The sequence below is a fragment of the Chiloscyllium plagiosum genome, chromosome 7 (assembly GCF_004010195.1).
Source record: "Chiloscyllium plagiosum isolate BGI_BamShark_2017 chromosome 7, ASM401019v2, whole genome shotgun sequence".
Classification (NCBI taxonomy): Eukaryota; Metazoa; Chordata; class Chondrichthyes; order Orectolobiformes; family Hemiscylliidae; genus Chiloscyllium; species Chiloscyllium plagiosum.
Window position 1 is genome coordinate 110,431,687 of NC_057716.1, and position 24,910 is coordinate 110,456,596.

A 24,910-nucleotide genomic window follows, 5' to 3' on the forward strand; every position below is an offset into this window, starting at 1 on the left:
CCCCCGCCCCCTCCCTTCCCCCACCCCTCATTGCTTTAGATAATCCAAGAGTCAGTGAATATTCCCAACTCCATTCACTGTGTCCACACATTTCTGCAAGTTCCTTGTCTCTACCTCCTAGTGTTTATTTAAGAATTAGTCCTCGTTATCCTCAACTCAGCACCAGTGTGAAACTATCTTTCCATATGTATCTTTAATTGCCTCCTCTGAACTTAATCCAGAGGGAAAGGCACTGAGCTTGATTTTTTTGTGACATTTCCAATTTCCAAATCCCTCATACAGAAACTGTGAGGCTCCATTCCAAGCCCCTGGTCATTGAGGAACATTTCTTTCTGATTCACCTTCTTGCCGATGTCACCAGGATCCGTGACTCGGTCCTTCGGATCCTGGGTACTCCCTCGCTGATTAGCTGCAACTGATCGCTACCTTCCATATACCCCAGCATTATCTAACTGCGCTGTCCCTCATGCTCACTCAGAGATCCATTCAATTTGTGTCCACTCTTTAGATGTCTCAGCTCGAATCTCAACAAGTAACCCCAAGAATCTCTTTGCTACGTTTCCCCGAGGGAAAGACCTCAGTGGTGGCATGGTAGTGACAATAGTCTCAGGGACAATGGGTTCAAATCCCATCCCAGGAATCAATCTGGCATTAAGAAATGGCTGAATATTAGCCACCACTGTCAAATGTCACTGAAAACCAATATGTTTCTGGGAAGGAAATCCACGCTTTTTAACTGGGCTGGCCTACAGCAATGCAGTTGACTCTGCAATGGTTCGGATTCACTCAGTTGCGTCAATCGTTACAAAGTCTCAAAGGAATGAAACCAGACGGACCACCCAGGACCTAGGCTCCGGAAAAGACAATGGCAGAACCAGCCCCCTCATAGAGTCGTAGAGATGGACAGCACGGAAACAGACCCTTCGGTCCAACTCGTCCATGCCAACCGGATATCCCAATCTGAACTAGTCCCATTTGCCAGCACTTGGCCCATATCCCTCCAAACCCTTCCTATTCATATACCCACCCAGATGCCTTTTAAACGTTGTCATTGTACCAGCCTTCACCACTTCCTCTGGCAGCTCATTCCATACACGTTCCACCCTCTGTGTGAGGTGCCCCTAAGGTCTTTTTTATATCTTTCCCCTGGTGTCTTTTACAATCTGTCCCACATTTCACCTCCATCCTGTACTCACAAACTGGATGTTTGAAGGCTGGTACAATGTCTAACCTGCCTCAGCCAAGAGGAGACAGTGAGGACTCCCCCACCCCAGGGAAAAGACCTATTTACCCTATCCATGCCCCTCATGATTATATGAACCTCTGTAAGGTCACCCCTCACCTCTGACGCTCCAGGGAAAACAGCCCCAGCCTGTTCAGCCTCTCCCTGTAGCTCAGACCCTCCAACCCTGGCAACATCCTTGTAAATCTTCTCTGAACCCTTTCAAGTTTCAATACATTCTTCCGATAGGAAGGAGACCAGAATTGCACCCAATATTCCAACAGTGGCCTAACCAATGTCCTGTACATCTGCCACTTCTCAGCCCATTGGCCCATCTGGTCCAGATCCTGTTGTAATCTGAGGTAACCCTCTTCGCTGTCCACTACACCTCCAATTTTGGTGTCATCTGCAAACTTACTAACTGTACCTCTTATGCTCGCATCCAAATCATTTATGTAAATGATGAAAAGCAGTGGACCCAGCACCGATCCTTGTGGCACTCCACAGGTCACAGGCCTCCAGTCTGAAAAAATCCCTCCACCACCACCCTCAGTCTTCTACCTTCAAGTCAATTTTATATTCAATTGGCTAGCTCTCCTCGATCCCATGTGAACTAGACCTGGTAACCAGTCTACCCTGCAGACCTTTGTCGAATACTTTGCTGAAGTCCATGTAGACAATATCTCCCACACTGCCTTCATCAATCTCTCTGCTACCTCTGAGCCAAGTGGAAGTGAGAAGTCACGGCTTGTGAGTGTTGTGGAGGTAGTGTATTACTTGGATGAGGACAGTCCTGATGAAGGGTTTGTGTCCGAAACGTCGATTCTCCTGCCCCTCGGATGCTGCCTGACCTGCTGTGCTTTTCCAGTATCTCAACACTCTCAACTCTGATCTCCAGCATCTGCAGTCTGCATTTGTCTCCTCTTGACTGAAGCAGGTTGGATGTCCAGTTTGTGAGTACAGGATGGAGGTGGAAAGTGGGACAGATTAAAAAGACGCCAGGGTAGCCATTGCTGAGGCTGTTGTTGAAAGAGGAGATGCAGGAAATAGACAGACAGGCAGAGAGGCAGAGATCAAATCGAGACGCAGAAATTGCAGATGGTGCAGCACGTGTCGATGTAATCTCGCGACATTTGTATGTACTGGCAGTCCTTGCTGGCCCCACAGGAGGAACTCAGGCAATGAGAATGGATCGATTCAAGACAGAGTCTTCAACTGAAATGTTCCAACAGGCAGCTGCGAGTGACTCCCAGGGAATCACATCCTCCGTTTGTATAGCACGGCTGGTATGTGCCTGCATCAGACGGTGATGATTCTCCAGAAGATCCTCCATTCTCACAGCAAACCCTTCCGCCTCTCTGGGTAATCCGAGCACCTTCCTTCCTCTTCCACATCCTGGAATATTCCAAGTTAAAAATCCCACAACACCAGGTTATAGCCCAACAGGTTTAATTAGAAGCACTAGCTTTCCGAGCGCTGCTCCTTCATCAGGTGGTTGTCCTCTTGGACTCACGCTCCGAAAGCCAGTGCTTCCAAATAAACCTGTTGGACTATAACCTGGTGTTGTGTGATTTTTAACTTTGCACACCCCGATCCAACACCGACGTCTCCACATCCTGGAATATTCCAGGCCTCGCCCTCGTCAAAGTCCCTCACGCACTGAAGCACCTGATCTGGACAGCACACCAGAACGCAAAAATGCTAAAAGGACTGTCCGGCAGAGCTGGGTCAGACTGGGCCAGGCAACACAAATCAGCTTCAGATGCTGAACGGTCTGAACCAATGGCTGGCCGTGCTACAATCACAGCCATCACTCCCGGGTCACAGAGTGGAGAAGGAGCCAAGTCTACAGCCCCTTGTCCCTCAGAATTGACTGACAGTGCTTGGGCCTGGAATGGAGAGCTGTGTGGTTTCTGAAGGGGAAAGACATGAATAGAGGTAGCAGCAAATCCGTGTACGCATGCTGCTCTTGTTGTTGTCACAAACCAGTTACCCACAGCAGCTGTGGCAGCTGATTGGTTGAGTTAGTTGATGAATCTCACTGGCCAGTCATTTGGCACTTTGGTAGCTACAGGATGGTGCCCTGTTGTGCTGAGGGGAATTTAGTGGTAGACACACAGGCCTCTGCACTGTCAGGGCCCTGTCTGTATGAGGGTGGATAAGGACGTCATGGTGATCAAATGTGTTGCTGCTCACAATCCAACACCTCAGGTCCTCAGCTAATTCTTAGAAAGAGCGAGTGGCAAAGGTTTTAAACAGCACAACAAATCTGACAGCTACCGGGAGAGGTGTGAGCTGATCAGCGTCTACAACTCAGGGACAATCCTTTGGGTGTGTGCGATTTCCTGTGGTGCTGCTTGTCTGATGTGACTGAGTAGCTCAGTCTTTGGCACTGCACGCAGCTGAGGAGGTGTGCCCTTCCTGCCCCCTCATCACTGGCCTCCTTGTGCCCTTCTCCTGCCCAGGCCTTTGCTGCTGAAGGTGTGGCTCTTCATAGACCTAGTAGCGGAGAATTAGGCTCCCAGTGCCAACTGGTGTCTTGGATATAATCAGCTCCAGTCACAGTGATGTCTGAAACGTCTCTCGTATGTTTTCATGATGCCAGAGTCACCATTCTCCAAGGCCTTGAGACAACCAGTGACACCCAGGTACCAATGGCAGGGTGTACCTCCTACCCCTACTCCCTCTTATAGGGCCCTTGCAGCTGATGGTGAAACCATGGCTGCATTCCCATGATGCCCTTGGTCTGTCCCCACTCCAGTCAGCAGCACATGGTCACATGGTCCCCTGCCAAAACCTTGACCTTACTGACAATGAGCTGAAGAAGGTTAATTGGCCTGCCTGACCCTGCAGTGTCCTCACTAACATCTGGGAGCCTGTCTGAGCCTGCAGTGTCCTCACTAACATCTGGGGGCCTGCTCGACCCTGCAGTGTCCTCACTAACATCTGGGAGCCTGTCTGAGCCTGCAGTGTCCTCACCAACATCTGGGGGCCTGTCTGAGCCTGCAGTGTCCTCACTAACATCTGGGGGCCTGTCTGACCCTGCAGTGTCCTCACTAACATCTGGGGGCCTGTCTGACCCTGCAGTGTCCTCACTAACATCTGGGGGCCTGCCTGACCCTGCAGTGTCCTCACTAAAATCAGGGGGCCTGTCTGACCCTGCAGTGTCCTCACTAACATCTGGGAGCCTGTCTGACCCTGCAGTGTCCTCACTAACATCTAGGGGCCTGTCTGACCCTGCAGTGTCCTCACTAACATCTGGGGGCCTGTCTGAGCCTGCAGTGTCCTCACTAACATCTGGGGGCTAGCGGCAACATTGGGAGAGCTGACTCACTGACTCATCCAGCAACAGCCTGATATAGTCATACACACAGAATTCTACCTTACAGACAATATCCCAGACCTCAACATCACCATTCCTGGATATGTCCTGTCCCAACAGCAGGACAGACCCAGCAGAGGGGGTGGCACAGTGGGATACAATCAGGAGGGAGTCGTCTTGGGAGTCCTCAACATTGAATAGAATTAGAATCAGAATTAGAATATTAGGTTTAGAATTAGAAGATCCTTTATTGCCACATGTACTTCAGTACAGGAGTATTAGGAATACAGTGAAAGGTTTTAGCAATGGCTACCTTTAATGGCGCCATCTTAGGTACAAGTGCCTAGGTACAACCCTTACTGAGTAAAAAACAAGCCTTGTTACAATGTAAAAAAGATTTTAGATTAGCATGAAACAGTGGAAAAGTCCAATGTTGTAATAAATGACCATGAGCACTGAAGCTCCAGTCCATGCCTGCAGGGGCCCCAGGGGACAAGGCCACATTATCTCCACACTCTGTTCCACCGCGGGACTCGGCCCACACACTCCACTCCCACCTGGGCTCTAGCCATGACCCATTCCCTTGACCCCACTCTGCAGGCAGGGCAAGGCAGTCAATCATTGTTGGTTGGGGCAGGGGGGTATCTAGGGAGAGGAGAAAATAAAGAAAGAGAAAGGAAAAGGGACTGGCGAGCAGAGGAGCTCTGAATGGAGTGTCTGACTGCCGCCATCTTGAGGCATTGAGGAGATCCATGTCCCCAGGCTCTCGATGGTAAACCCTGTATCTCTACCCACGCCCCATGGTTCCTCTTACTATTCACACCAACTGATGCCCCTCTACCCACCCTTCCTGCCTGGTTCTCCATAACCCCTTGACTGACATATTACCAACTCCCACCTTCACACCCCTACCCTTCACCTTCACACCCACTCCCCCAGGATTCACACTGGGTAAACCTCAGGACTCAAGCAGCGATGAAATAATTACGACATTCAATACATTTATTTGTCTATTGCAGGCTTTACTCTTTCATTTAAAAAATATTACTGCTTTTAAACACTTTCACCTCCAGAAAGACACTTAACCAGCTTTCATTCAACTGCACAATTTCGTATAACAAGCATTTCAGTTGTCAGAAACAAAAGCAGAAATTGCTGGAAAAACTCATCATCTGTGGAGAGAAATCAGAGTTAACATTTCAGGACAATTGACCTTTCCTCAGAACTGATGGGAGCTTGTTACAAATTGTTTTTTTATGCAAATGATAGGGTGGTGGGAGGAGGTGGGGAGTGAACGATGGGTGGGGATAGAGCCCAATGAGGCCGGATGAACAGTTGGACAGAAACAGGAGTGAGTCACAGCCAGCCTGGGAGAACCAATGTATTAATCAACCTAAACACGCTTCCAGCTGATCAATATCCATCTGTGAACTCTGTATCTCCTCATTACAACCTGCTTTCCCACCTATTTCAGTATCATTCATAAAGATTACTATGTTACCCTCTGTCCCAGTTTGCAGATCAGTTATTGAGATTGGAGGTAGTTAAGGCCTGAGTTCCAAACCCTGTGACATCCCATCAGTTACAGGTCACCATCCAGAGCAGGATCCCTGTAACTGGACCCTCTGCTTTCCCTCAGTCACCAATCCTCAATCCAAGCCAATCCTCTACCCTTAACTCCCTGGGATCTAACCTGCTAGAACAGCCTTTTATGCAACACCTTGTCAAATACCTTTTGTAAGTTTAGATATATCATGGGTTGGGGGAACTAGAGGGCATAGGTTTAGGATGAGAGGGGAAAGATATAAAAGAGACCTAAGGGGCAACTTTTTCACTCAGTCAGTGGTACATATATGGAATAAGCTGCCAGAGAAAGTAGTGGAGGCTGGTACAATTATAGCAGTTAAAAGGCATCTGGATGGGTATATGAATAGGAATTGGAGAGATATGGGCCAGATGCTGGCAGGTGGGACGAGATTGGGTTGGGATATCTGGCCGGCATGGACGGGTTGGACCGAAGGGTCTGTTTCCAAGCTGTACATCTCTATGACTCTAAATCCACTGGATCCACCAAAATACTGAATGGCCTCACAACCTCTTAACATTCACCCGTACCTGTGTTTTTCACTGTGCCTCGGTACACGTGACAATAAATTCAATTCAATTCAATCCCCATTACCCACCTTACTGGTTACATCCTCAAAGAACTCCACCAGGTTTGTCAAGCCTGACTTGCCCTGGCACTGTATAATTCAGCTTTGTTTTCCCAAGTGTTCAGGCATCTCCTGCTTTATGATTGACTTCATCAACCTCCTCACTCTCCAGGATAAACTAACTGCTCGAGAGTTTCTCACCTTTTGCCTAGCTCCTTTTTTGAATAAGGGTGACACATTAGCATCCAATCCCTTCCCACACTCTGGGCCAGTGACACCCACTCTGGGCTGAGGACCCCACACACTGGGCGGATGACCCCACACACTGGGCGGATGACCCCACACACTGGGCTAAGGACCCCACACACTGGGCTGAGGACCCCACACACTGGGCTGAGGACACCAAACACTGGGCTGAGGACCCCACACACTGAGCTGAGGACACCACACTCTGGGCTGAGGACCCCACACACTGGGCTGAGGACACCACACACTGGGCTGAGGACCCCACACACTGAGCTGAGGACCCCACACTCTGGGCTGAGGACCCCACACACTGGGCGGATGACCCCACACACTGGGCGGATGACCCCACACACTGGGCTGAGGACCCCACACACTGGGCCGATGACCCCACACACTGGGCGGATGACCCCACACACTGGGCCGATGACCCCACACACTGGGCCGAGGACCCCACACACTGGGCCGATGACCCCACACACTGGGCTGAGGACCCCACACACTGGGTCGATGACCCCACACACTGGGCTGAGGACCCCACACACTGGGTCGATGACCCCACACACTGGGTGGATGACCCCACACACTGGGCTGAGGACCCCACACACTGGGCCGATGACCCCACACACTGGGCGGATGACCCCACACACTGAGCTGAGGACACCACACTCTGGGCTGAGGACCCCACATACTGGGCTGAGGACACCACACACTGGGCTGAGGACCCCACACACTGGGCCGATGACCCCACACACTGGGCTGAGGACACCAAACCAGGAGGTCACCATGCCTGGGTAGAAGCAGATGCGCTCTGGCTGGAGCGTTATACTCTGCTGCCATCTTGGCCATCTTTGGACAATCTTAAATAACACATTCACTATTTCCTCTGCCACCTCCTTTAATACCCGTGGCCCCAACCGGCCCCAGGGACATAGCTACCTATAATCTCATTATTTACTTAATGCCTCCTCCCTAGTTATAATACATTCACCAAGTTCCTCTGTAGTAACTGCAGTTTTTGGGAAGAAATTACTATCTGAAAACAGAGACAATGTTGACGTTAGTGGATCTGCTGATTCGGAGTTTCCCACTATTTCCTCACCCCTTTCACTGTTCTCTTCCTGTTTATATACTCACAGAAGCTTTTGGTATCAGTGCTTATGTTTTATTTTGCTAGTTTCCTTTCGTAGTTCATCTTATATCCTTTTGTTTTAATAATCCGTTGCTGAGGTTTAAAGTTCTCCCAGTCCTCCAGAGTTCCACTAAGGTTTGGAGTATATGTCCTCATTTTTGTCTTTATGTTATCCTTGACCCCTTGTTAATCAAACATCAGTTTTCACCTTTTTACAATTCCTCCTCTGCTCAGGAATATACTTTAACTGAGAGGTATTTGGTATCTCCCTCAGCATTTCCCCTGTTCTTCAACTGTCCTGCCTTTTAATATCTTTGCCCAGTCCACTCGGACTGATTCCTTCCTCAGGCCTGTTTAACCATCTTTGCCCAACACAAAAGGCTCCCTGTCTTTACTCTTTTGATCCGAGTTTGAAACTCCAGCATATTGCGGTTGTTGCTTTCAAGAGGATCCTTAACTTCACAATCCTTCCTCGATACATAATCCCAAATCGAGAGTACAAAGTTAAAAATCACACAACACCAGGTTATAGTCCAACAGGTTTATTTGGAAACACTAGCTTTCGGAGCGATGCTCCTTCATCAGGTGGTTGTGGAGTATAATATCTCCATGTGATGAAGGGGCAGCGCTCCGAAAGCTAGTGCTTCCAATTAAACCTGTTGGACTATAACCTGGTGTTGTGTGATTTTTAACTTTGTCCCCCCCCCCCCCCCCCCAGTCCCACACTGGCATCTCCAAACCAAATCTAAAGTAGTCAGTTCTCCAGTTGGTTTCCATGGCATGTTGCTCCCTCATTTACTCTCTGGATCTTTCTTTGAGGCTACGCTTGCCAAGTTGATTAATCCCATCAACTGGTATGTTCAAATCACCTATAATTATCATGGTGCCCTTCTCACAAGTCCTCGTTATCTCCTAGAAACCATCAGGCTTATATCAACAGACAGAGTGAAATAGCAAACAAAGTTTTTTAGGACATTTTATAACTAAGCAAGCAGGAGTAAGCTACTTCCTTTCCTTGTTTCCTGTTCCACTGGTCACAGCAAAAAGTTTGAATTTAAAAAGAGGTGGGATATTTCCAATGTTTGATCTCAAACTGAACAGTATTAGATCCTTGTCAGACTGAGCCCCTTAGTGACAAATAAGGAACTAGTTTATTGCGAGCAAAATGTTCTCAAAGAAAAATACAATGAACAAAAGGTTTAAACTATACAAATATTTTTATTAGGTAAAAACAATGACTGCAGATGCTGGAAACCAGATTCTGGATCAGTGGTGCTGGAAGATCACAGCAATTCAGGCAGCATCCGAGGAGCTTCGAAATCGACGTTTCGGGCAAAAGCCCTTCATCAGGAATAAAGCGAGAGGGGGCTTTTGCCCGAAACATTGATTTCGCTGCTCCTTGGATGCTGCCTGAATTGCTGTGCTCTTCCAGCACCACTAATCCAAAATATTTTTATTACCTTCTTGAAAACAGATACACTCACAGACACAGACACAGACACATTCCTACACACACAGACACACAGACAGACACACACAGACACTGCTACACACACAGACACACACACACTCCTACACACACAGATACAGACACACAGACACACACACACAGACACAGACACAGTTTGGATGTAAGGCTAAAGGGAACGATGGGAAAATGTCAAGAAAAGCTCCTTGTACAGTAACACCTCAAATGTTTCCTGACAGGTACAGCCCAAGTTAGAGACAGGAGAGCAGTCCCTCTGCACTGCCTCCTCAGATACATCCAGTGATGGTACAAGACACATTCAATACAGAACAAATACAAAGAAACAGAGCAACATGCATAGGAACAGATATAGGCCATTCATTCTGTTCTCACTGAACTTCTGGTTTTGGGTCTCACAGACCTTCTCTTATTGGGGTCTTACTGAGCTCCTGTTAATAGGGTTCCACTGAGGTCTGTTATTGGAGTTTCACTGAGGCCTGTTATTAGGGTCACATTGATTCTATTGTTGGAGTTACATTGTGATCCTGTTAAACAGGTGCTCATTGTGATATTTTAATGCTGTTTTACCACATACACAGACACTCCTACACACACACAGACACACGTACACACATACACACACTCCTACACGCACACACACACACACGCAGACACACGCAGACACACACACACACTCCTGCACACACAGACACACTCCTACATGCACACACACACTCCTACATGCACACACACGCGTGCACACACACATGCACACTCACACACTCCTACACACACACACACACACACTCCAACACCAGAAAAAACCCCTAAAATTTGACTGTGTTATCGTAAAAGTACTGTTCACAAGGGACAGTTACATTCAGGAAAAAACGAATTATGCAGATTGTCAAAAGTGTTGGTTTGCAGAGAAATGCAACCAGTCAGCACTGGGATTTCTTCCTGGTTCAGGCTGGGTCTTTTCACCTGGAGATAGAGACGGTAGCTTCCATAATTTTTAATAATTCTTGTGAAGCAGCAATGAAAACATCCCATTAAGAACCATCCACTTGTCGTGATGGGGTCTTCCAGTTGGTTTTCAACTCTCAGATTTTAACAAGAGGATTTTTTAGAGAGAGAGAGAGAGAGAGAGAGAGGACCATGGATCTTGTTCCTGAGCAAGATATTTCTGAAGTTGTGACCGTAAATCCAGTAATTTTAGTACACTTACAAACTGGGTCAGCTGACCTCCTGGGCAACCCTGCAGCCTCAGCTATTCCAGTTGGAGCAGGTTGTCTCCTTTACAAAAGGTAACATGGTGCAACCAGATCATCTCCACTTTCGGGAAAGTCCACGGTGTGTCCACTCAATGAAATTCTAAATGAATGTCTCAGCTAACGCATCTTTACAAGACACTCTGGACAAGTTACTTTGAAAGATTTAAAGGGTAAGACTTTTTAAATGCCTTAGCAGCTGCTTTGACAGGTGTTTTTGACAGGTCCTTACGACAATTTTGACAATTCCTCTTAAAAATTGCTTCTGACATTTTTAGTAGTTGACTTTGACAGGTCCTCTGGCAGTTCCAATCAGCTTGACAGTAAGGAACTGATGGAAGGTGAGGACTGCAGACGCTGGGGATCAGAGTTGAGAGTGTGGTGCTGGAAAAGCGCAGCAGGTCAGGCAGCATCCAAGGAGCAGGAAATCTACGTTTCGGGCATAAGCTCTTTAATTATGCTCGAAACGTCGATTCTCCTGCTTCTCGGGTGCTGCCTGACCTGCTGTGCTTTTCCAGTAATGAACTGATGCACATTTTACGCATATTCATGCCCACTTTTAACAGTTCCAACTTCCCCTGGCGTCGGGCTCCTTATCTCCCCTAAATGTGCCCTGGGAATAGAGCATGTTGCCTCTCCAAAGGAGCATCTGCTTACCCAACAACACGCTCAGGACATGTCTCCCATAAACCTGCATACCCCTCAGCTACCAAAACCTAAACTAACCGAGTGGACGCCACTGATCATTTGCATGTGAAGCTGCCTCTGTTCTCGGAGAACGCATGGACTGCCCTCATCCACACTCCCGTGAAAATAGGGGATGTTGTGTTTTGGGGATGGGAGGTGCAGTCTCCAGAATGACCTGGTATTCTCACCCAGGGCAGAACGGCTCCCCATCACCTGGAGAAATGGAGACAAATGCCTTGGGCAACGAGTGTACTGTGAAAAACCTGTGAGGTTCTGGGAAAGCAGGAGATTCTGTCAGGGGTAAGAAGCTGTTAAATTCCCTCTGGTGCACAGAGGGAATTAGATATCCTCATACATAACTCACCGAAAGCTAAAATGCTACCATTCTGCCCACTGGGCCTGTGCCAGCTCATTGATAGAGTTTTCCTACAGTCCATCACTCTGTGTGCACACTGCCCGAGCAATAGAATAATTCCTCCTTTTCTTTAAATCTGTTAAAAGCCTTCATTAATCTTCCGAAAGTGTGGGGCCCAGAACTGAACACAATCCTCCAGCTGGGGCCTCAGTGGTGATTTATAAAGGGTTTTGTGTAACTGCTTTGTTTGTTTGAAATCTAATCCACTATTAATAAGGCCCGAAATCCTCAGTACATTTTACACATTAGCTCATCCCATCACCTTTCATATTGTGTGTACAGTTAGCTCACCCTCGCACTCCCCCAGGTCTCTCTGCTCCAACAGCCTCTTTAACGTCACACTGTTTAGATTAGATTAGATTACATTACATTACAGTGTGGAAACAGGCCCTTCAGCCCAACAGGTACCCGGGTCTCAGGCGCTGTGAGGCAGCAGTGCTAACCACTGAGCCACCGTGCCACCCACAATGTTTAGCTTCCACTACCTATTGTGATTTTTTTTTTGTCGTGAAGCTGATGACAGTTTCTGAACAATTCATTACCTGGACGCTGGAATATGGGCATCTGCTCCTCTGACAAGCCATTGAAACAGTGTTCAGTTGAACCTGAAATTTGGGGTGCAGGGGATACTCTCTAGAAATCTTTATTCAGTCATGTGGGTGTCGGTTAGCTATGTTGGCTGGATGGCTGGTTCGCAATGCACAGTGATACCAACAGCATGTTTAATTCCCGCCCCAGCTAGGGTTCCCTGTGGTGTGATGACCCTCAGGTTAAACCACCACCAGTCGACTCTCTCTCTCTCTCTCTCTCTCTCTCTCTCTCCAATGAGAGAGGAGCCCTAGGGTCTGGTCACACCATAGTGACTTTACTGGCCTGGCCAGCATTTATAGAGTCATAGAGATAGACAGCACAGAAACAGACCCTTCGGTCCAACTTGTCCATGCTGACCAGATATGCTAGCCTGCCAGCAATCGGCCCATATCCCTCCAAACCCTTCCTATTCATATACCCATCCAGATGCCTCTTAAATGTTGCAATTGTACCAGCCTCCACCACTTCCTCTGGCAGCTCATTCCATACACGCACCATCCTCTGCATGAAAACGTTGCCCCTTAGGTCTCTTTTATATCTTTCCCCTCTCACCCTAAACCTATGCCCTCTAGTTCTGGACTCCCCCACACGAGGGAAAAGACTTTGTCTATTTATCCTATCCATGCCACTCATAATTTTATAAACCTCCATAAGGTCACCCCTGACCTGGGGTTAGTGGGCAAACAGGACTCGGGGTGAGGATGCAGACGGTAGCGCTCTCCCTGTCGGTCTCTGTATTTAGGATGCAGTCTGATTAGATTCCCTACAGTGTGGAAACAGGCCCTTCGGCCCAACTAGTCCACACCGACCCGCCGAAGCGCAACCCACCCAGACCAATTTCCCCTCTGACTAATATACCTAACACTACGGGCAATTTTCCATGGCCAATTCCCCTGACCTGCACATCTTTGGATTGTGGGAGGAAACCGGAGCACCCGGAGGAAACCCACGCAGACACGGGGAGAACGTGCAAACTCCACACAGACAGTCGCCTGAGGCGGGAATTGAACCCGGGTCCCTGGCGCTGTGAGACAGCAGTGCTAACCTGCTGACTGAGAACTTGTAATGCATTCACAGAATTCCAAGTCTAATGTTGATCCTGTGCTCAAGTGGAATTCTGTCTCTGTTTTTCTCAAATTCATGGACATACAGATCACATGTCAGCACGTAAACCCTCAGCTGGATGTTTGGGAAGATTCCGATTATCTGCTTCATTCCGATGAGTCTCGAATCTGCTCTGTGCGATAGCTCTGAAAGGACTAGATAGTGACGGGCTGAGAATCTCCATCCCATTTTCACATATTTCAAAAATAAAAATCTGTCTTCAGTGAAAGTGACCATGAAACTGCTGGATTATCATAAAAAACCCAGCCAGAACCAGAGGATAAGGGCTAAATCTTTTCTGTCTGAGATGGGCAGCACAGTGGCTCAGTGGTTAGCACTGCTGCCTCACAGCGTCAGGGACCCGGTTCGATTCCAGCCTCGGGCAACTGTCTGTGTGGAGTTTGCATATTCTCCCCGTGTCTGCGTGGGTTTCCTCCCACAGTCCAAAGATGTGCAGGTTAGATGAATTGGCCATGCGAAATTGCCCGTAGTGTTAGGTGCATTAGTCAGGGGTAAATGTAGGGGAATGGGTCTGGGTGGGTTACTCTTCTGAGGGTCAGTGTGGACTTGTTGGACCGAATGGCCTGTTTCCATACTGTAGGGAATCTAATCAAAATGTCTTCCCCCGGAGAGTGGGGAGCCTGTGGCATTCTCTACTATAGGAAGGGGTGGAGGCCAAAACATTCAGTGTTTTCAAGAAGCAGGTTGATATAGTTATAGAGTCTTAGAGATGTACAGCACAGAAACAGACCCTTTGGTCCAACCCGTCCATGCCCTCTCAGAGATAAAGAAATCAAAGGGGATGGGGGAGAAAGCAGGAACAGGGGACTGAATTCGATGATCAGCCAGGATCATATTGAAGGGCTGAATGGCCTCCTCCTGCTGCTCTTCTCTATGTTTTTATGTTTCCATCTTGTTCATTCGTGTAACTAAGGGGAGGTCTGCCTGCTAGTACAGGCACAGTGGGCTCAATAGCCTCCTCTCTCCTGTAATAATTCAGGGTTTGTATGGGGCTCCAGTCCCACACCAAACTGGTCAACTCTGAATTACCCTCTAACCCTCCAAACAAGGGATTTGTAATGAGCCCACTAAAACCTCCCTCAGGGACATTGTGGGTCTACCCACAGCACGTGGACTGCAGCGGTTCGAGGAGGCAGCTCACCCCCACCTTCTCAAGGGGCAACTAGGGACGGGCAATAAATACTGGGGAGAAAGTGAGGTCTGCAGATGCTGGAGATCAAAGTTGAAACTTTATTGCTGGAACAGCACAGCAGGTCAGGCAGCATCCAGGGAACAGGAGATTCGACGTTTCGGGCACAGGCCCTTCTTCAGGAATGGGGCACTGGGGCACAGTCCCTTCTTCAAACATTCCTGAAGAAGGGCCTGTGCCCGAAACGTCGAATCTCCTGTTCCCTGGATGCTGCCTGACCTGCTGTGCTGTTCCAGCAATAAAGTAAATACTGGGCCCAACCAGTGACACCAACATTCTGAAAATGTGAACCTTGTCGCTACTTCAAAACCCAGCACCCTTTCCAGCAGCACATTCCAGGTCCCACCAATTTGCAGCAGATTCATAATTCCCTGGGAATTTTGTCATAATTTACAAATTAGTTACTGACTCTCCGGCCGCTCCAGACAACTTACCCCAGATTATTTTATCACAACTCCTCATAAATTTCAAACAGCTCCCCTTAACCCATTCAGGTCTGAAGAAGAGTCCCAGGACCTGAAACATTTAATTCTGTTTTTCTCCTCACAGATGCTGCCGGACCTGCTGAGTTTCTCCAGCACTTCCCGTTTTTGTTTCCGAATGTGTTTTACTCTCCCCCTAACCTCCTCTACTCTCAAAAGCAGGATCCCCTGTTTTTCCAATCCCTCCACATATCCTTGGAATGGAAGCTATGAGGGTGAGAGACATTCTTGATACATCTTGCATCGATCTGGGACTTGCTATGATGGGCCAAATGGCCTATAGCAATGACCACATTCTGGGTTTTAAACCTAATAATTATTGAATGAGAAATGGTCTGGTGGGATTTAATTTAACTCTGCACAGAAGATAAATATGTGCAATTAAGCAGCTTCCAAGTAACTTCAACAAATCCTCAGAATAATCAAATTGTGGATCATAAATTTCACACACTATTTTTAGCAATGCAGCAGATGTTGTTAATTGAAGGGAGAGCAGACTTCTTGCTGTGCTATTTTCTTTCTGCTTTTCTCCTGTGATGTCCTTTCAAACTAAACAGTGTGGTTCTGACTTTCTGACAAATCCAAATCACAGGAATGAAAGAGAATTCGTTTCTTTCAGGTGCAGAAGGGTTATACTTGGCTGGATTCACTGCTCTTGATCTCTCCACATACCTGCAGTTGTGGAGCTGCCTCTCAGGCACAGTATCCTTGGCCACTCTCTCTCTCTGTCTCCCACCTTCTCACTATCTCTCTCAAGTAAAACTGATTCTTAGCCTTCTGTCATTCAGATGTTCAAACATTCAGATGTTTTACACACATGCATCAGTTTTAACAACTTGAATGAATGGTCTTCCTTTCCTGCACAACAGGCCTGAGGTGCTACCGGTAGGTTCAAGAGGGGCTGAATGGCCTTCTCCTGCTTATAAGCACAAATATCTTTATCTGCTCCTCATTTATATCACCAGTATTTTTTTTTTAACCAGAGGAAGCTCAATTACAAAATAAGTTGTTTTTAATTCAAATTGTAAAAAAAGCATTGACTGAATTATTTACAATTCGATGTTCCTGGAGCCACTCAGACTCCATCTTAATAGAGTCACAACGTCTGTATTTTCCCCAATTGTAAGGGAAAGATTCCTGGCAGGAGACAGAAACCAGCTGGAGGAGTGTTTGAAACCACAGCCAGTCTCTCACGTTTCAATTAGGACCCAGCTCTGAGGATCTCTCAGTCTATGTGCCTCATGTGTGCAAGGAGAGAACTGGTCTGATACTCAGTCATCATTCCACCCATCCACCAGTAAAATACTTCCTACAGTTCAGCCAACAACTTCACCCCATCACCCAGCCTCACATCGGACAGACAACGGCATTTACCCACCTCCCACAATCTCTCCAAGTGTCAGTGTTTCACAGCTAATAGTGATTCAGTGTAATAAAGAGTATTAGTTGTGGATGAGGGCATCTCTGGCAAGATTCAGACTGCGATTGTCCGACCCAGAGTGAATGGAAGGCCACGAACCAAAACTCTTCAGGTGATGGAGGAGGTGGAGAACAGAACAAGACAGAAAAAGTGGTTTTAAGGCATTACATCTGTCACATGAATTCCAACACAAATGGAAGGGAAGTAAAATGAGAAGGAAAAAGGGCTAGCAGAGTGAGAGTGTAGAATTAACACGTAACGAACATGCAAGGTAACACACACCATTCCCACAAGGAGATAAATCATATGCTGTCACTTTCAGACCTACAACTGTACTGCACCAGAAACGCTAACTCTGTTTCTCTCTCCACAGATTAAACCAGACCTGCTCAGTTTCTCCAGCATTTTCTGATTGTATTTTAGATCATCGATAATTAGGTTTCCGAAACAATAATCAGAGAAAAGTCATCAGGCACAGGTTCGGGAAGGATTGCTGAAAGGTAGATAGCTTTTGAGTAGTCGAATCAAAGTATTTGTTGATGTAACAACGAAGGTTGATGAGAGTAAAGCACTGGATGTTGTTTACATGGATTTTAAGAAAATGCAGCACAGGTGAGTCGATGGCCTCGGGGTATTATTGCTAGACTATAAATCCAGAGACCGGGAAATTCTCTGGGGTTTGAATCCTGCTTTGGCAGATGGTGGAATTTGAGTTTGATTAATAATCTAATGACGACAAGGAATCCATTGTCAATTGTTGGAAGAACTCATCTGGGTCACTAATGTTCCTTCGGGGATGGAAACTGCCATCTTTACCTGGTCTGGTCAACATGTGACTCCAGACCCACAGCAATGTGGTTGACTCTTACACTGCCCTCTGGGCAATAAATACCCACATCCTGTTAATGAGATTTTAAAACAATTTAAAATCTAAGGGCTGTGGAAGAATGGAAGTCCCATAAGTTGCTCTCTCCTAAGGTAGATGTGACTTGTGGTGAATTGAAAATCTGGGTGCCCACCGCTGAGGTGAGAGGCTAGGGTGGGAAGGCAAGACTTTCCGAGTGACCAGCACAGCGAGTGATCCTCAGGTCAGCCAGGTCGCCTGCTTAGTACCGTGTCAGCTGGTGTTTCCTGTCACAGGTGAGGTGCCAGAGGACATGAGGATTGCTAACGTTGTCCTGTTACTCAAAACAAGAGGAAAAATCAGAAATTGTAGCAGGACCTTGATCAGCTGGGGAAGTGGGCCGAGAAATGGCAAATGGAGTTTAATAAAGATAAGGGTGAGGTGTTGCATTTTGGAAAGTCAAATCAAGGCAGGAGTTTCATGGTGATTGGTAGGGTCTTAAGGAGTGTAGTGGAGTTCAGGTGCACGGGACCCTGGAGTTCAGGTGCACGGTTCTCTGAAAGTGGAGTCCCAGGTAGACCGGGCAGTGAAGAAGGGTTTTGGCACACTGGGCTTCATCATTCAGGGCATTGAGTATAGAAGTTGGGATGTTATGCTGCAGTTATACAGGACGTTGGTGAGGCCACACTTGGAGTATTGTGTTCAGTTTTGGTCACCTTGCTACAGGAAGGATGTTATTAAACTGGAAAGAGTGTGGAAGAAATTTACAAGGATGTTACCAGGACTCAACTTCCTTCCTTCCTTCCTTCCTTCCTTCCTTCCTTCCTTCCTTCCTTCCTTCCTTCCTTCCTTCCTTCCTTCCTTCCTTCCTTCCTTCCTTCCTTCCTTCCTTCCTTCCTTCCTTCCTTCCTTCCTTCCTTCCTTCCTTCCTTCCTTCCTTCCTTCCTTCCTTCCTTCCTTCCTTCCTTCCTTCCTTCCTTCCTTCCTTCCTTCCTTCCTTCCTTCCTTCCTTCCTTCCTTCCTTCCTTCCTTCCTTCCTTCCTTCCTTCCTTCCTTCCTTCCTTCCTTCCTTTCTTTCTTTCTTTCTTTCTTTCTAACCCAGGGATCACTGGGCAGTGATCAGGGGCAGGAACCCTGGCTGATGTCCCCTCCCTCCCTCTCTCTCTAACCCAGGGATCACTGGGCAGTGACCAGGAGCAGGAACCCTGGCTGATGTCCCCTCTCTCCCTTGTCAGTCATGGTAACCTTGCTGTTGATCCATTTGCAAGTCCCAGTCCATGTTTGTCCTCAACCAGATTCCACACAGCCATGGGTTTTGTCTGGAGACCCAGTGAAATCTTCTCCATCTGACTGGCCCACCCTGGACCAACTATCAAGCTTTCCAGCTTTCCTGTGCACCAGTGGTTTCATTCTTGACCAATGTAAAGTGTTCAGAAGAAATTGGGAACCAAAGACCTGGTTAGCTCCAGGAACTGCTCCCATTCTGTGTCCCACATAGATTCATCATCGATTCCTGGAGATGCCAGGCATTTCCTATGTAACTCAGGTCTCTCTCTGATTAAACCTGAGGAGAGTTTAGAAGAAAGAAGAAGATTCCCTACAGTGTGGAAACCAGCCCTTTGGCCCAACAAGTCCACACCACTCCTTCAAAGAGTATCCCACCCAGATACATTCCCCCTGGCTAATGCACCCAGCCTACACATCCCTGAACATTATGGGCAATTTAGCTTGGCCGATTGACCTGACCTGCACACCTTTGGACTGTGGGAGGGAACCAGAGCACCCGGAGGAAACCCACGCAGACACGGGGAGAACGTGCAAACTCCACACAGTCAGTCGCCTGAGGCGGGAATTGAACCCAGATCCCCGTGCCGTCCCAGTGGGATTTAATGAAATGTTTCAGCGTCCCAAAGACTCGGACACTGCTTGCTCTGGTCATGGCTCACAGACAGCACTGACACAATGGCAGGGTGTCTGTATCTCACAGTAACAGAGATAGACACAGACAGCACTGGATGTAGGTTTGCTCACTGAGCTGGAAGGTTCATTTTCAAACGTTTCCTCACCATACGAGGTAACATCTTCAGTCAGCCTCCAGACGAAGCATTACTGCTGATTCCTGCTTTCTATTTATATGTTTGGGTTTCTTTGGGTTGGTGATGTCATTTCCTGTGGTAATATGATTTCCTATGCTGATGTCATTTCCTGTTTTTTTTCTCAGTGGGTGGTAAATCGGGTCCAAGTCCATGTGTTTGTTGATAGAGTTCCGGTTGGAATGCCATGCTTCAGGGAATTCTCATGCGTGTCTCTGGCTTGTTCTGGGATGGATGTGTTGTCCCAGTCCAAGTGGTGTCCTTCCTCCTCTGTTTGTGAGGATAATAGTGAGAGAGGATCATGTCGTTTTGTGGTAGTTGATGTTCATGTATCCTGGTGGCTAGTTTTCTGCCTGTTTGTCCAATGTAGTGTTTGTTACAGTTCTTGTACAGTATTTTGTAAATGACATTAGTTTTACTTGTTGTCTGTATAGGGTCTTTCATGTTCATTAGCTGCTGTTTTAGTGTGTTGGTGGGTTTGTGGGCTACCATAATGCCAAGGGGTGAGTAGTCTGGCAGTCATTTCTGAATGTCTTTGATGTTGGGGAGAGTGGCTAGGGTTTCTGGATGCATTTTGTCGGCTTGTTTGGGTTTGCTGCTGAGTAATTGGCGGACTGTGTTTATGGGGTACGTGCTCTTTTTGAATACATGGTATAGGTGATTTCCCTCTGCTTGGCGTAGTTCCTCTGTGCTGCAGTGTGTGGTGGCTCGTTGGAATAATGTTCTGGAATAACGAACCAAATATTGAACTACAGAAGCAATCACCCCAACATCCAGAAACAAAGAGTCTACACTGACTCTTCAAACACAACCTTGTGCTAATCTGCTCCTTTCCCCAGACTCTGGCACATTATTATTATCCAATAAGTACCCAATGCCTTCTCCACATTTCCAGGCAGTGTACTCCATACCCTGACTACTCACTATGTGAGCAAGTCTCTTTTCTCACCTTGCGTTTGCTCCATTTATAAATCTTTTTAAATCTGCGTCCTTCTTGTTCTTATTTCTTGTACAGGTGGGAAGGGTTTCTCCCTATCTACTCTGTCTGCTCATGTTGTTGAAAACCTCTCTCTGATTGCCTCTCTGGCTTCTCTTCAAGAATACTAATCCCAATGTCTTCCATCTCTCCCCATCACTGAAGCTCCTCATTCCTGGAACTATTCCTGTAAATTACTCCTACACTCTCTCTAATACATTCACATCTTCCCTCCAACGTGGGCCCCAGAACTGGACACAATCGTCCAGCTGAGATCTAACCCAGGGTCTTGCACAAGTTCAACATCACCTCCCTGCTCTCGGGCTCGATGCTCCTGTTAATAACGCTGAGAACACTGTGTGTTTTACTCACTGTTCTCTCCAGCTGTACAGTCACCTTCAATGTTCACATTTACCCCGACATCCGGAGTGGAACCAACCTCCTTGGGGGGCTTTTGCTAATGCCATTGGGGAGGGTTTAAACTAATGTGGCGGGGGTCTGGAAACCAAATGAGGAGGTTAGCGGACAGTCAGGAGGTAGTAACTGAAGCCTGAATGGAACTAAATCATGAAGTCAGCGTGACTAAGGGGAAGACATTGGGGAGGGTTTAAACTAATGTGGCGGGGGTCTGGAAACCAAATGAGGAGGTTAGCGGACAGTCAGGAGGTAGTAACTGAAGCCTGTATGGAACTAAATGATGAAGTCAGCGTGACTAAGGGGAAGAGTAGGCAGGGAGATGATGATGAACGCAAAGGGATTGGTGGTCTGAGGTACATTTGTTTTAATGCAAGGAGTGTAGTAGGTAAGGCAGATGAATTTAGGGTTTGGATTAGTACCTGGGAGTATGATGTGATTGCAATTATTGAGACTTGGTTGAGGGAAGGGCATGATTGGCAACTAAATATCCCAGGATATCGATGTTTCAGGCGGGAGAGAGAGGGAGGTAAAAGGGGTGGAGGAGTTGCATTACTGGTCAGAGAGGATATCACAGCTGTACTGAAGGACGGCACTATGGAGGACTCGAGCAGTGAGGCAATATGGACAGAGCTCAGAAATAGGAAGGGTGCGGTAACAATGTTGGGCTGTACTACAGGCCTCCCAACAGCGAGCATGAGGTAGAGGTAGATGTATGGAAACAGATAACAGATATGCTGCAACTATACAAAATGCTAGTGCGACCACATTTGGAATATTGTGTACAGTTCTGGTCGCCCCATAACAGGAAGGATGTGGAAGCATTCGAAAAGGTGCAGAGGAGATTTACCAGGATGTTGCCTGGTCTGGAGGGAAGGTCTAATGAGGAAAGGCTGAGAGACTTGGGTCTGTTCTCATTGGAAAGAAGAAGGCTAAGAGGGGATTTGATAAAGACATACAAGATGATCAAAGAATTAGGGTAGACAGTGAGAGTCTTTATCCTAGGATGATGATGTCAGCGTGTACGAGGGGCATAACTACAAATTGAGGGATGATAGATTTAAGACAGATGTCAGAGGCAGGTTCTTTACTCAGAGAGTGGTAAGGGCGTGGAATGCCCTGCCTCCCAATGTAGTTAACTCAGCCACATTAGGGAGATTTAAACAATCCTTAGATAAGCACATGGATGATTTTGGGATAATGTAGGGGGACAAGCTAAGAATAGCTCACAGGTCAGCGCAACATCGAGGGCCGAAGGGCCTGCTCTGCGCTGTATTGTTCTATGTTCTATGTTCTATAATGGAAAGATGTAGGAGCAACAGGATGGTGGTGATGGGAGATTTAAATTTTTCCAACATGGACTGGGATTCACATAGTGTTAGAGGTCTGGATGGAGCAGAATTTGTAAGGATCATCCAGGAGGGTTTTCTAGAGCAGGATGTAAACAATCCAACTCAGGAAGGGGCCATACTGGACCTGGTGTTGGGAAGTGAGCCCGGCCAGGAGGTTGATGTTTCATTAGGGGATTACTTTGGGAATAGTGATCACAATTCCATAAGATTTAGAATACTCATTGACAAAGATGAGAGTGGTCCTAAAGGAAGAGCTAAACTGGGGGAAGGCCAATCATACCAAAATTTGGCAGGAGCTGGGGAATGTAGATTGTGAGCAGCTGTTTGATATGTGGGAGGATTTTAAAGAGAGGTTGATTAGAGTCCAGGACAGACATGTCCCTGTGAAAATGAGGGATAGAAATGACAAGATAAGGGAACCATGGATGACAGGTGAAATTGTGAGATGAGATACGAGGGAAAAGTCTAAGCGACTGAAGACAGACGAAGCTTTGGAAGAATATCGGGAATGTTGGACCAATCTAAAATGAGAAATTAAGAGGGCTAAAAGGGATCATGAGATATCCTTAGTGAGCAGGGTTAAGGAAAACCCCAAAGCCTTTTATTCATATACAAGGAGCAAGAGGGTAACTAGAGAAAGGGTTGGCCCACTTTAAGGGTAAAGGAGGACAGATACGTGTGGAGTCAGAGAAAATGGGTGAGATTCTTAACGAGTACTTTGCATCGGTATTCACCGAAGAGAGGGACATGATGGATGTTGAGGTTAGGGATAGATGTGTGATTACTGCAGGTCAAGTTAGCATAAGGAGGGAGGAAGTGTTGGGTATTCTAAAAGGCATTAAGGTGGACAAGTTCCCAGGTCTAGATGGGGTCTACCCCAGGTTACCGAGGGAAGGGTGAGAGGAAATAGCTGGGGCTTCAACAGATACCTTTACACCATCTTTGAAAATGGGAAGGTCCCAGAGGACTGGAGAATTGCTGTTGACCCTTGTTTAAGAAGGGTAGCAGGGATAATCCAGGTAATTCTAGACCAGTGAGCCTGACGTCAGTGGTAGGGAAGCTGCTGGAGAAGATACTGAGGGATAGGATCTATTTCCATTTGGATGAAGATGGGCTCATCAATGATTGGCAGCAAGGTTTTATGAAGGGAAGGTCATCTCTTCCAAACCAAATGTAATTCTTTGAAGAGGTAACAAAGTTGATTGATGAGGGAAGGGATGTAGATGTCATTTACATGCATGTCAGTAAGGCTTTTGATAGGTTCCCCATGGTAGGCTGATGAAGAAGGTGAAGTTGCATGGGGTCCAGGGTGTTCTAGCTAAGTGGATAGAGAACTGGCTGGGCAACAGGAGACAGGGAAGGTGCTAGCTATGAGGAGAGGTTGAGTAGATTAGGATTATTTTCATTGGAAAGACAGAGATTGAGGGGGGACCTAATTGAGGCCTTCAAAATGATGAGAGGTGTAGACAGGGTGGATAGCAAGAAGCTATTTCCCAGAGTGGGCAATTCAATTACTCAGAGTCACTAGTTCAAAGTGAGGGGAATTGTTTAGGGGAGATGTAGGGGAAAGTTCCTTACACAGAGGGTGATGGGCGCCTGTAACACGTTCCCGGCAGAGGTGGTAGGGGCGGGAACAATAGTGTCATTTAAGATGTATCGAGACAGATACATGAATGGACAGGGAGCAGAGGGATACAGACCCTAAGAAAATAGGCGATAGGTTTAGATCGAGGATCTGGATCAGTACAGGTTTGGAGGGCTGAAGGGCCTGTTCCTGTGCTGTAGTGTTCTTTGTTCTTTGTTCTAATATTTTTCATCAATATTTACTGTTGAGAAAGGCATGGATGCTAGGGAACTTTGGAAATAAATAGTGATGTCTTGAACATTGAATCTAGAACATTACAGCACAGTACAGGCCCTTCGACCATCGATGTTGCACCGCCCTGTCATACCAATCTGAAGCCCATCTAATCTACACTATTCCATTCTCATCCATATGTCTATCCAATGACCATTTAAATGCCCTTAAAGTTGATGAGTCTACTACTGTTGCAGGCAGTGCGTTCCATGCCTCTACTACTCTCTGAGTAAAGAAACTACCTCTGACATCTGTCCGATATCTATCACCCCTCAATTTAAAGCTATGCCCCCTCGTGCTACCCATCACCATCCGAGGAAAAAGGCTCTCCCTGCCCACCCTATCTAACCCTCTGATTATCTTATATGTCTCAATAAGTCACCTCTCAACCTTCTTCTCTCCAATGAAAACAGCTTCAAGTCCCTCAGCCTTTCCTCATAAGCCCTTCCCTCCATACCAGATAACATTCTATTAAATCTCCTCTGAACCCTTTCCAAAGCTTCCACATCCTTCCTATAATGCGGTGACCAGAACTGTACACAATACTCCAAGTGCGGCCGCACCAGAGTTTTGTACAGCTGCAGCATGATCTCATGGTTCCGAAACTCAATCCCTCTACCAACAAAAGCTAACACACCGTATGCCTTCTTAAC